The 14,405-nt window shown below is 38.3% G+C and overlaps 1 long non-coding RNA gene across 1 annotated transcript; it reads left to right on the top strand.

Moving 5' to 3' along the window:
- Window positions 1–2,633: 2,633 nt before the first annotated feature.
- LOC136719137 (uncharacterized) lies at window positions 2,634–13,765 on the top strand. The gene is made up of 3 exons (XR_010805361.1): window positions 2,634–3,162; window positions 7,219–7,385; window positions 13,580–13,765. It is a non-coding gene; the product is annotated as an uncharacterized LOC136719137 (long non-coding RNA).
- Window positions 13,766–14,405: the final 640 nt, after the last annotated feature.

The raw sequence follows: 14,405 nt of genomic DNA on the forward strand, positions 1-14,405 counted from the left end.
TTTTATTGGGATTTAATCAAATGCCCTCTGACAAAAGATACACACAGAATACTGAAACAGTCTCTTTAACACAAATGTATAAGACGGCAAATTATATATTTTGTAAGTCACCCTGGATAAGGGCGTCTGATAAGAAATTCATAATAATAATAATGTTCATTGGTTTTGGTTTAATTTAAAATAGAGGAAGCCTGCAAAGAGACTGTTAAAATGCTCTGTCTAAATGAGGTTTGTTAATGGAACAATGTATTCTTTGTATGACTTGTCTTGCATGTGTTTTCATACAGTATAGAGTCACATGACGTCACTCTTGCCTGATCGTGCTCAAAGCTATTTTATTTTGAATGGAGTCTCTTATTTTGCAGTAAACATTTGAGGACCGTCTCTTTAGTCCCTGAAACCAAGCATAACTGCATAATGGCATATTATTGTAGTCCACCTTATAATTAGAGTATTATCCTTAACTTTCAAAATAAAAATAATGCCAAGCATACCACCAAAAGCCACTTCACATCTGGTCTTCATTTTAAAAGGCACCAAAAATCAAGATGCCTTCATCCAATGATAAATTATTGTGTACAACATGTAAAAGTTGTCTGACGAAAATGTCCTTATGTTATTTACCCCCCCCAAAAAAATAATAATAATCAGTGTTCAGAGATGTCCTGCTCTGCACAGCAATCTTCATATCGGTTTGCAGAGTCCCTGTTGAAACTGTGGACAAAAGTCTGGCTTAGAGAAACTACAGATTCCCTGGAGACCTGACCTAGCACAACTTTGCCCAATCAGTTGTTCAGTCATGGAATGCTGTCATTTCCTGTTTGTTCCCACGGGCTTTGCGATGTGATCCACGATACAGAAAAGTCTACACAGGCCTTTGACAGAAATAGAGCTGCAGTTCAGACTTATTAATGAATCTCTGGTTTTCTCCCCCTGCAAAACGAAAAAAAAAAAAAAAAAAAAACGGATATTGTAATAACTAACTGTCTCTATCCATCAGAACAGTTGTTTGGAAACAACAACAAAAAACATATCATATATCATCCTCGTAATTTGATGCATCTACCAAGCCCTGGCACAATAAGCCCCCCAGCCTGTGAAATGTGTAGTTTATAAACAACACTTCTATACCTGTGGTTTAAATACCAGCCTTTTGCATAGGTGTCTCCATCAGCATCCAGTAAGACACTGTGTACTGCTGTGGGTTTATGAAAAATAATTTAAGATAAAATAAAATGTTGAAGATGCACTCTGTCCCCTTCTCTAAAGAGGCTTGAATGTTTTGTCTTTGTGTGTGTTTTACATTAAAATAATGCAATCAGAGCATTTCAGAGTGGCACACAGACTTCATGGGAGTTACTCCGGAACAGATACAATCACAGATTCATCTTCCCATGTCAGTATAATTTTAAAGGTGTAAAATCACAAGCATCCAACCAGAGCAAACTGCAAGCAGCAGCAGAACGCACACCAGATTTAAGTAATGAGAACATTCCAGGTTTGCTCAGCGATGCCCTGGAAAGTTTATGGAAACAATAGTAGAGAGATCAAGGGCACTGGAAGAAACCTTTCAGATCTCTACAGTTCTGATCACCATAGGACACCATGAGTATTTACACATGGTTCTTTCACATCCAACAGATGAAAAGGGGATCAAATGGTTTTCTAATTATTACATGCATTTACTACATATTGGTTCTGGTTTTGCTGCCACGGATCAAATGGTTTTCTAATTATTACATGCATTTACTACATATTGGTTCTGGTTTTGCTGCCACTGCACAGTCCACTAATAGTATTGGGGACATCTCCACACATTCCCATCTGTTTAATCCAGCCAGTCAAAAACAGAGTGTTCACAGAATAAATCCCAGCCAAGGATAGAGAGAGACTTTTCTAATCTTGCAATCTCTTTCATACAGTAAATTCACCACACAGAAGGGGAGAAGAGAGAAATGGACAGAAACAGATTCAGGACTTCATATAGAGACTTTTTTTGTTTAAAACAACAAAGAAGGTTGACATCCTACATTTAAAGTGCATTTGGACACTTTTGTTTCAATATATATAGACATAAGTCTATTTCTATAGAGCCTTTACACATATACATTTTTTGTAGATCCACAAACTATGTTATACCTTTTTATATATCACACACACACACACACACACACACACACACAAAGTATAGTTGGAAGCACAGTTCTTAGATATTCCTTTTAGAATTTGCACTTCACACTTCCAAAAATAAATTACTGCATTTATTCTTTTTTTTTTTTTTTTTTTTACTTATGCTATCAGGATTGCTTAAACTTTAATTTCTTATCAGCTAATAATTCATCAATCAATAAATTGGACCACTCTGACAGTACACAGTATCAGGGAAGAAATATGAATGCAGATTGTTGGTGACCTTCCCCCCCCCCCAAATGTGACGGTCTCATTTGAAGGGAAAATGCGTGCAAGGGAAACCAATTGGTCATCTGTGCCTATGCTTCTCCCGTGCTGTATACCAGGATTGGTCCTTCAGCGGTGTGTGCACAGCCTGCTGGGGCTGATTGGCCGGCTGTGTGACAGTATCAACGGTGGGAGGTCAGTGTGTGGTGTGTGTGAGATTGTCCTTCTCCCATTGATGGGAAAGCAGCGGCCGGCCATTGGTCAGCGCTGGCTGCGAGGGGCCGGCCCCATTCAAAGAGCCTTCATAGAAAAAGTCAAGACTTAAGAGCGTCCAGTGTGGGGCACAGATAACGAGTGCAAGCACAGCTGGAAATACAGAGCCTCAGAGTTCGTGCTGGTCGGGTTAAGTAGACTTTTATTATATGACCAATATGTGCACACACGTATGGCATGGCAAATCTGCGCAGTGCAACTGGACTGATTTCCAGGGAGAGAAGCAAGACAGAGCCCCCAGCTGTCAGACACGGAACATGGTCAAACAAAGAACATGGCGAGAGAGAGAGAGACAGTGGCCAGCGGTGGAGAGGAAGCTGAAATGAATACCATTGCCTGCATGCAGACTGGATGAGAAGATGTGAAGCCTGATTTTGAGGAGCTTCTCACCAAAGTGTCTCCTGCTCAGAGGGGGTATAGAAGTTGGGGAGGCTCTGGCTGCAGGGGTCACACACTTTACCCTTCACTTGTCTGCACACAGCAGTCCTGCTGGTGAGTAGCGCTGCAGCAAAACTTGCATTTCTAGTGAAACGGAGTAGCAGATCAGCGAGTAACTTAATTGGTTTTTATTTCAAAAACAAGTCTGTCCGAGCTCTGAGAGACTGTGCTTGCATATTATAATGACGGGCATTTTTGTTTGTTTTAGTGTTTGACAAAGGCTGGAAACCTTTGTCCAGCAATAAGAGTTCATGATATTTGTAAAGGAGAGAGAGGGAGGGGGTTCTGCAAAAAGATCAGGCCGGGAATAAAGTACTGTATAAAACTTTTGAACATCATGTAGGCACTTCACATTTTGTGCAAGGCTTGTTTGAGCGTTGAAATAATAATTATAATCAACCCTAATGTTCATTTTAAAGATGCACCGACAGAAGACTAGAGAAATACAAAAATTAAATGTAAAAAAAATGTAAAAGGGAATGTTTAACAGCAGGAGCTATGGAATACATCTGTACAGATGTTCAGTTCCTAGATTGCAGGATGTAATGTCTATGCCTTTAGAGTAACTTAATCGTAAAATAAGCCTCGGCCCAATACAAAATCTTCTGGTAATTTAGTTGCACTTCTTTCAGTCTAATCCTCCTGTTTTTATTTGTACTTTTGATGCGGTGGCCTTAACTAACCTAGGATATAGAGTTATGGTTCCTTCCGTTTAAGTGTCCTTAAGAGATTTGACTTTTGTCACAAAATACTTAAGGTTTTTAATGTTTTTTAGATAATTTAGTGGTAACAACAGTTTCAAATTAAATTGAACCTTGTACTGGGCAATGTAGGATTCACAATTCTGAATCATATTTAGAGCATGTTTCCAACTTAACCCCTTTGGATGCAAACATCCATTTTCACTTGATGTTGCTTTACTTGATCTCTGTTCTGTTCTGAGTAAGTATTGTCCTCTTGCCTGACACTCAGTGACCAAAAAGTCTCCATCTCATTTCGTCTGCCAGTCCACCCTTTTAATTACCATTCTACCAGATACAAAATACTTTATGAAAGTTTAAGAAGTCATTGATTAGTTGGGTTTTTGTAGGAAGAGGTCTTTTGAACTGCTTCAACCTTTTAGTCGACCTTTGAAAGTTGGTCTTGTTAATCAGTGTCCTAAACGCCATGGTTGACTAGTTCAGGTGGTTTGGTTTTAAATCGTGCTCTGAATATCATTTGCTGTTTAGTTACTACCCAAGTGTGCAAAAGTCTCTCCTGGACAAGGTCAGGACGTTTTTGTTTCAACTAATTAGTGCCTAAAGGCGCTTTGCATGGCTGAATGGAAATGCTTTCCTTCCACCAGTTAGGGTATAGGGGTGTGTCCCATCAGATAAAGAGTGGAAACACATACGACTAAATAGCTGTTATTTTCCAAAATAAATCAGACTTGTAAAGGACAAGGAGTTCTGAAGGTTACAGGCTACTTGGTAACTAATTTTGATTGCAATGGGGCCGACTGACCATTGCACTACACAGCTTCACGAGTACTAAACAAAACTTGCAGGCCTACATTTTTTTTTAACAGTTATGTCAAACAAACTATAACAAACAGGGAAGTTTTAAAGTGGAATGGAAACTTGCTTTGCTTTTACTCTAATTTTATGTTCTGCTTACTTAATTTCCCAAAGTGACTCAAATCTGCATCAGACACGTTTGCCAAGACTGTCAGTGATATCATGCTTGCAATTGTTGATGATCAATCAGTTGGCAAAACAGTTGCTTTGTGATTTTTAATAAAAATAAATGTCTGTATGTAAAGGAAGAGTTTCAATTTCCAGATGTCATTAGTTTATGCATTTTCAGGAATGGTTACTCCACAGTGTCACTGTAGATACAATTCTGTAATTGTATATCCTAACGCCATAAAAGGAGCCAAAAATGTTTGTAGGGTTTATCATTAAACTGTTGGTGCAAGGAAGAAAGCAGAACATATTTTCAGATTGATTATTTAATAGATAACTATTCATCCCATATTTATGCTGTGTTGTGTAATGCAAAGATGTATTAGTTTAGCTATTAAGGAAGAATGGCAAATTGTTGGCTTATTCAGGAAAAACTTATATTAATGCAGTGAAAACTCTGTATAGAAAAATGTCCTTCAAGAGGTAAAATAGTTATGCTGTGGTATCACTAAAGACCAGAATTTTTAATCAAACACATGAAAGTGAGTGGCAGAAACCAATGATAACTATTGAAATATCCTGAGGTGGTAATAAAAGGATTGCTAGGCACCAATTATTTCACAGTACAAAACAAAAGGGTACCTACTTCACAAAATGAAATAGCACATGAGTCATTCTTTTAATTTATAAAGTATAACCAGGATATTTATTATGCATTTATAAGTCTTTGGCAAAGGGAACTCGGTGCCCTCAATAACAGGCTATTTTAACAGCGATGGTTTACAGAAAAGAACCCGAGGAAAGAAAAGAGGAATGCTTTTGAAGCTGGAAGGTTTTTTGGAGACGGTTCTGACATGTGCACCTCAAACTGAACGATTGGATGCGTTTCTTCACAGTCTGCTGTTTGATTATACCCTAAACTCATATTCGGTTTGGTTTTCTTTGAGGAGGGGGTGAGATCTACAAATCAAAGTCGTTTTGTTTTCCTGGAATTAGCCCTTCAATGCAGGCCTGAACTGCATACAAAACATCAACACCATAAAGACCGTAAAGTTATGAAAATATCTACTCTGAAGCTTTATTGTGCTCCTGTGTGCTGTGCAAATACTGTACAATCAAGCTCTAGAAGGAAAAAAAATGTAATATGCAATATATTTAAGCTCCTGCATTCCTCAAAGTAACTTGCTTTGAATTGGCACACTTTCTTCCTCACTATACACACATTTCAAAATAGCGTAAACATTACACTTCACTTCCTCGTCAGTGTAGCCATTAACAACGTTTTGCGTTTTGTTTTGTACAGCTATGACCTTGCTATGACTTATTTTATGAGGAAATCTGATTGTTCTCTTGGATTTCTGTGAGTGTAAGAGGTATAAATACACATGAAGCAACAGCATATTTTGAAAGGCATGTAATCTGCCGTACACTATATTTGTCCTGCAACTTCTAATTTTAGTTTCAGTTACAGTACTTTTTTTTTTTTTTTTCCGAAGTCTGAACTTATGAAGAGTGACTTATCATTTTGAAGTTTTTGTCTAGAGGTTTCAATGTGCTTTACAATTTTACAATACGTGGATATCCTTCTTGATTGTGCACACATGCTTTGATTAGTATTAGGTCTGTAGTCCACACTCTTGTAAAATTGATCTGCCATATTCTTGATTTCCAGTGCTTTTTTTTTTTAATTGAGCTCAGTGATCACAGCTAATAGAAAGAGTATTGCTCCTGACAGCTCTGAAGAACAGCTTTGTAACTTGCATGTCCGATTATGCAGAACTCCCCTCCCCCTTTTGCTTAACAGTGCTATATGGTTGCCAAGTGTTAAGAATTCCCGGAATGCCGAATTGCAGTGTTCTGATAAAGTTTGCTTTGTTCCCTCGATGGCTTGACCCACTGAGAAAAATATGGAACCCTGGGAATTTGTACTGCAGAGCGCCAGCATTTATGAAATATAGTGCCATACAGCTTCAACCTGCTGACTCCTGGGAGATCTTTGGGATTAAATTTCACCAGTATTTATTGGAACACTTTCCTAAATTAAACTGAAGGTCTACCACTGAAAGATAAACGGAATACTACAGAACCCAAATGAGTAATGACCATATCCTAAAGAATTGCCAAACTAAGGTGTACAGGCCACATTACAGACCGCTTAAAGTTAGCTATGTTTCCATACAGATTAAAAAATATATTATTTATTGAAGGGATAACACATTCATATTTCTGTTAAACAGCCTCAAACCATAATTGGTTTTACATCTTCTAAATTATTTACCAGTTCTGTTTCTGTGCCTTCACAGGGCATGCTCAAGTGCACATCATCCGATCAATATGAATTGCCAAGCTTCTCAAATCTTCAGCTTTAGAACAAATGAAGTTTTAAAAATAATCACACATGGATATTCACTAAAAGTAACTTTCTTTTTTATTCAAACCTTTTCAGCCATGAATCCATGAGACATATGGACCGGAGGACATACCTGGAAGATTTAGAGGATGTACTATAAGGATTGAAAACAGAGCTGAAGGAATCTGGAACCCAGCTGCACGTTTGAAGCATATTCCCTGGAATCGTTCAAGAAAAAGCTGGATAATACCTTCAGAAGTAAGGTGGGCAGCATGCTTTCCTCTCTTTGGTAACCTTTATGTTCTTCTTTTCAGGGGGATTTTAGAGTTTTAAAATTTCATGTAGTGTACCTGATACAGGATATAAGTTTCCTACCAGGCTGTTTAAAGCACCTCTGCTACTTCATTGGTAAACCTTGACTCCTCTGGCTCATGAATGCTTGAGCAGTTGCTTGGCAATAGATGTTTTCTGTGTTTGGGCAAAAGGTAACACACACATTCACCTGATTAGAGTAAAAGGAAAAGTGAAAACTTAGTTTAGAATAAATTAGACATTTTCATTTTCTGGAGGCTGCATTATTCAATAGGGGTCTTGATGGGTTTCTAGTATTAGAATGATTAATTTTATGTGCTGGCCAACATTAGATTAAATCTACCTTTCTGGGTTTGCATTTTGATTTAAAAGAAAATGAATATGCACATTATTTCTGTGATCTAATCCAAAGGTACAAAGTTTCACACCAACAGTGGAGTGAAGTCTTCGTATCATACTTTCAAACATAGGTAGAGGTTTAGGAGAAAGGGATTCAAAGTGGCACCATTCCATGTGGAAACAATGACATTTTGAATGAACTGTCAGAGGTTATGTATCCACTATAATCATTTTGTTACAGTTGGCTGACTCAAGCAGTTTACAAACTTCAAAAATAAATAAAGCACCTGCAGTGCAATCAGACGATGCAGTTTTAGGGTAAACAGAGAGATGTGCCAGTTTGATTGCACAGGAAGGGTGAATATAAACAAAAGCAGCCCTGTGGGATCAGATTATGGTTTGCTTGGTTGTGCCGGGGTTGACCTGTATGTCCTTTCCAAACGGGACAGCAAATATACTCATGTGCAAGTCCTGCGCATCGGTCTCTGCCCAACAGTCAATGTGTTTTCTGATGGATAGATGCATGTGTGAATGTAGGATGCCATTTGTTTTAACTGGACATCACTGGTGTGAAGATCGACACAGAATCCAGCTGTGAGCGAGCCGGAAAATGTGTCCCCGCCATACCAGTGTCAGACATCCTCGACAGGTGCTCTTAGCGCTGCTGTTGGTTCCGGCCTTATAGAGAAAGCTGGCAGTACGGGCAACTGTAAACATCCTTGACTGGAAGCTGGTGCAGACGATGGAGCTTTCAGTCGGATGTTTGCAGCCGCCAACTGCCATTACCTTCAAGTTCCCCTTTCACTCCTGTTAATAGCTTTGTGGAATCGGATTATACGCTAACAAGAGCTGTGATTCTGAAGGGGAGCCGGGCTTGTGCTTGAGAAACGCTATACACGCTGAGTACTGCTCCTTGGACCGCTGCCCCAGTGACGCAATCCTCGATTTTACAAAGGCTTTTAATTATTTAAAATGTACTTAGGAATTCAGTATAGAAGTCAGGATGTCAACGTAATGCAATTTGTCACCGTGAATGCAGCTGCATAAAGGAGTAGCTGCCTGTAGTAATGGTTTTAGAGAAGTTTAATCTTTATTTGAACCCTTCTTTATAGGGTTTGTTTTCTTTTCATATGTCAGTGCAGTGTGGTGCAGGTTTCGGGGTCGGTCACGGTTGGGCTTATTTGTAATGTATTGTAAAGTGAATGTGCAAAAACTAATTACAACCTCACAACAGTGCGTACTGTAATTGGTATAATGGATAAATAACTCGTTATATGTTTTTGGCACACACCATCAAGAGCTCAGATGTTAATGGTTAATATTAAATTTAGACCATAGTAGGTAGTCTTGATGCATGAAAACTGTATTCCAGTTTATGAAAAAAGAACAAGCAAATCTCAAGACAAGCATGTCTGCATATTAATTCATAATTCATAATTAATGCAAAAGTGTTATGGAATATGAGAAAAGGGATCGTAAAAGGAACAGTATTCAATATTTTATTACTTTATTTATTAAGTCAAGTGACTTTGATGTAGAAATTGTATTGTAGTAAACAATTGGATTGAAACAGAGAAACCATTAGCAGTGTGAATGTGCTCTTTTTTTTTTGTGCTTTTGGGTTTGCCTCTCCTGGGGTGTCAGCTTTAAAACGGGATCTTAGAAAGTGCTGATTAGCGGTTAAATGTCAACCCTAGGACGCTTAGTCTGGCATTTCTTCCAGATTAGCTCCTGTGATCATACAAGAAACATTCCTTTCAAGCAACTGCAGCACCATAACTACCAGATTAATGCAGCACACAATTCCTCGAAGTCTTAGCCTAAGCTTTCCATTGGCATTTCTTTCACTGTGGATCACAATAACTTCCACTGCAATAGTTCCTTCAGTGGATTTCATATTGATCTTTCTAACTGAAATCAAAGTGTAAAAGACCACGAAGAAAGCCATTTTGGAGACTGCGTTTTGTGGGTTTCATTCAGAACAAACTTTTCCAAAGGCCTTCTCCCTCTTGCGAGTGCAGAATCGACTTAATATTTTACAGCAGCATTAGTTTGCCATTAAATAACTGATTTAACTTTTCTCTTTAATAATACGTAACCACCCCAACAAGGGTTCAAACTTCACAATTGTTTAGATGGTTGTGATAATGCTTTAATCTCACTTCAGTCATAGTTAGACTGTTTGAACTGTGACCAGAAGCATTATGGTCAAACTAACAGACTGACTGAGCTGTATTTCACACCTTGCAAGGCTGGACCTTTTGCTCTAACGGATGACAGTATTGTCTAGCCATTTTGTACCTTCGATACCTTTTGCAATGATTGAAAGAAATTCAAATTGATGTTCAACAACAAAACCAATAAGGAAGCGCTAGTATATGTCATTTTACAATTCACCAATAATACAGTACTGCTAATGCACATTCCAATAAATGATCTTGAGGTCAGCACCACGGACAGTTCTCAGACGCACGTTGATCAAGAGTACCATGGAGGGCATTTAAAGCGCCCTTCACTCATTCCCTAAGCAACTGGGACACCCCTTAAAGCATAACATGCATGGTTCCTAAAATGATGGTTTTATGCATCTTTACGTGTTGCTATAGTGTATAGTTAAGATGTTAAGAACAACCTAGGTACAAAAATGTTAGAATTTTTGTGGTTATGAACGCCATTAAATATAAACCTGAAAAATGTAATATTGCTGTGTCCCAACAACATTAGAGAGCGCTCATTGGGTGTCAGTCTAAAAAAAAAAATGTCACAGTCTACTTTAAAATGGGTATTCTTTTGACAAAGTGGTTTTCCTGCTTCGTTCGTTTCCAGATTCGTATTTACTTAACTATCACTTTTGGAACCGTGCGTGTTCCCCTTTAAGATGGCAACCATTCTACTTCCACCCTGCAGGGGAACGCAAGGAGGAAGCGAGGGAGTGGTTTGGGACACAGCCAATTTTCAGTTCTAGTTTTCCACATCCTGAAATTAGCATGTTTTTTGATAGTCATGCTGAAATATAATGAGAGAATTTTAAATTTAGTCTTGGAATCCTCAACATGAATGACACACACACACACACACACACACAGGTTGCAAGCTGACCTACTTCTTGAGATGCTTATGTCTGTATTTGGGCTTTTCCTCAGTAACTGTATTAGTCAGGCCTAGAAAAGCATGGCACATTTTTTTCTTCTTACTGATTTTTTCCCCAGAATCAAAAAGAGCAGCTTTGAGACTCTTCAATGTCCCTGAACTCACTGTGTAGTTTGGTAAAATTAAGAGTGTTTTTTTCCCTCCCCGACTAGGTTGTCTTTTGTTTCTGAAGTGTATAATGTGGTTAAAAGGGAGTATCTCTAGAAACGTAGTTCAATTAGTGAAGCGGTCTCTTGTGAGGAGGTGTTTTTTTTTATTCCTGCTCCCACATATCAAGTACCGGGAGACACCTCTTCCAGACGATCACATTAGTGCGGAGGCTGTTCTGTAAACAGTGAACGTGGACTGACTCCATGTCTCTGTTTGCTCATGGGATTACTCGGGAGACTCCCTTCCAATAGAGGAAATTGGGCTGTTGAATGCAAAAGTGCTCATTCAAGATCATTCACATTCACAGGGATCGCCACATCCTCTGCGCACAGAAAAGAGAGGGGAGTTATTTTGAGCTCTTGCCAACTTCTAACAATGACGTTAATCAGTGGGAGCAAGCGCCTCGGAGGGCATTTTGCCTCAATCGTGCCGGTCTGTTAATTTATTTTTATGTGGATGTGTACATAAAGGCAGGTGTATTATATATCCATATATTATAAAGCTGTTGTGTATAGCCCAACCAGAAACATTTTACTTACAATAAATAGTAATTGGCAAGGAATGACAATGTTCTGAAGTAATTATTTCTTAAACACTGTTCAGTCTGTGCACTTTCTATACTGTACATGCAAAATAGATCGGTTTGGAATTTCATACTTAAATAAATAAATCGGTGCCGAATACCCTGCTTAGTTATCTGCTACTCCGAATGTGCGGTCCTTTAAAGAGATCCCCCGTGGTGCTTCACAGGGTTGACTAATCTTTCTCTAAGGAAAGCACCTTGCAGTGTCTCTTGCCTGAAAGCTTAGAATAAAGTAGTTTTTATCCCCAAAATAAAATCTGATGGTGTGGAGGACATGCACGTCACTGGCTTAATTCTCCTGGAGTCTAGCCCTGTAAATACTATGAAGGGGCTGTTGGTGTGCCAGCACACATCAGAGAGTCCTGGCTGGGCTTTAGCAAACAGTTTTTCTTTAAAGCAACGATTAGTTTTAAAGGGATACTTAACAGACACTTAGCTGTATCAAAACATAGCCCCATACAAGTTCTTTATCCTTTTTGACGCCTTAAGATTTGACTTTTAAATAGTGGTATAACTACAATCATAGTAACAGACATGATCCTGAGGCTAGACATGTACACAATATACATTTACTTTTTGAGTTATTTTCTTACTACTAAAATGGTTCGTAACTTAGTGACTATGAAGGAAAACTAGTTTTAAAGTTGAAGAATATATTTTTAAGGTAGTTTTAACTCTACCTTTTAAAACCTGAAAACGTTGAACCTATTCTAGGTCTGAGCAACAGGGAGTGTAAACATCCTACACTCTCAGCTTTAAAAGTAAAGAGGCTGGGAGAAGGGTGTTTACGCTCTCTAACTCGGAAAAGCAGCGGGCGAGGAAATCAGGTGGGATGCGCTAATCTGTTTTTCCTACTTTTCTGCACTGACCACGTTTGAACTCTGTAGGAACGTGGTGCCAACATTCATGAACAGACCAATGTAAATGAGCTGGTTTTAATCAAAGATGTATTGATTTATAGTACATAAACTATAAAGATTTGTTGTAACATGCCATTAGTCATATTCTAGCATTGTCTAATCAAATATTTGAAAATGGTTCAGAGAAACACTTTCAAAATCTTTAACATACCGTTCCTAGATTTGAAACATCCCTCCTACCGCTTTGAAATCAACATGGATCCCTTTTAAAACCCTGCATTCCTGACATGTCATGCCATAAGTTCTTGGAGAAGATGCTGTATATGAGATAAATGATCTAATTAAAAGAACATGAGATGCAAAATAAAATTCTAATATGTATAGAGTGTTGTATAGTTTAAAAAAACCTGGACATACATGTTCATACTTTCACATAATATCACTGCATGCAGAGGTGAGGCACTAAAACATGAACTTGTCTTTTCAGCTTTTTTATACAGAGTAATGGTCAGTAAAACAGAAAGATGCTTACTGTGCATCTGTCATTCCCTCAACTTAAGTGTCAGAATTGTGTGACCTGGAAAACCTATAACTGTGACAGAAGAAAGTTTTTAGGATTTTCCTTTGTCAATGTGAGGGTGAAAATCTCAGTTTTCCCAACCAGGATCTCTCTTCAGTTAATGAAAGGAAGTATCGTCCGGCACTCCCATACCGCCAGACAAGGCCACCGGCTCCCGCCCCACTGGCCTCTATAAACTCGTGACCCTCCCTGGCTTTGTTGACGGCTATTCCATTTCTTTGTCATCTCTCTAGCGGACGCCTTTCTTCCCTGTGTCGGTTTATGCATTTTCCTTGACTTAAGCACAGTTCAAATGTAGATACACGCAGACTACAATTTGAGGAGACTATTTGACCGTTAACATTACACAAGTAAATGACGATTTTTAACTATGTGGTCTTAATATTCATACACTAGTTTCTGCAGAAAAAATATGACCGATTCCACTGGAAGCCACATGTATAACATGTTTAATTCTTCTCTTTCTTGCCATCTCTTTTACAGGTCTCGGACATCTCTGCATATTCTGAGGGATATTGGATTTTACCTACAGGAATGTTTCTTCTCTGCTTTTGCTAGAGCTGGAAAATCCAAGCTGTGAATGTATTCCAGTCATGCTAAAGTATTTGCACTTCAGTGTTGGAAGTGACTTTGATCTTCCTGGAGAATAAAGATGTGCAAACTCGCCTACATTCTGTCTTTTTTATGAGCCAAAAAAATGTTTAGAATTATACAAGAACTTACACTTTTTAGATGTAGAATCTGAAGCATCAAAATGCAATATGTTTGTGCTTTTTTGCCACTGGTCCCTTTGTAGAAACATAAAAAAAAACGAACAATAAATGCCTATATATATATATATATATATATATATATATATATATATATATATATATATATATATATATATAATGTTACTCTCATTGTTCATTTTAAGTTATTACAATTTAGAAACAAATATGTAGTTCTGCTAGTTTACGCTCACTGATATATGTTAACCCATGGATTGACCAGAAAGCAGATTCTTAAAATACACAATCACTTGAAACAAACAATAACAGTAGTGTAGTGAGGAATGCGGAATAGAAAATGCAGAAAACGTTTACAAAGTCCTATTATGCGACAGGAAGGATATTGTCAGGGTAGGCATCCACCCAATAAAATGACTATAAAGGAATATCTTGGTAAGGAAAGGCCTGACTTGGGTGTGGGTTTAAAGTACCATCCGCTCCTGCATTCAAGACTTCAGGAAAAAATCCACGCCCAGAGAGCAGACGCAAGGTACCACCGCTTATTACAGGAAATTGTCAACTTCAAATTGTGAATTCAG

The sequence above is a fragment of the Amia ocellicauda genome, chromosome 23 (genome assembly GCF_036373705.1).
Source record: "Amia ocellicauda isolate fAmiCal2 chromosome 23, fAmiCal2.hap1, whole genome shotgun sequence".
Lineage (NCBI taxonomy): Eukaryota > Metazoa > Chordata > Actinopteri > Amiiformes > Amiidae > Amia > Amia ocellicauda.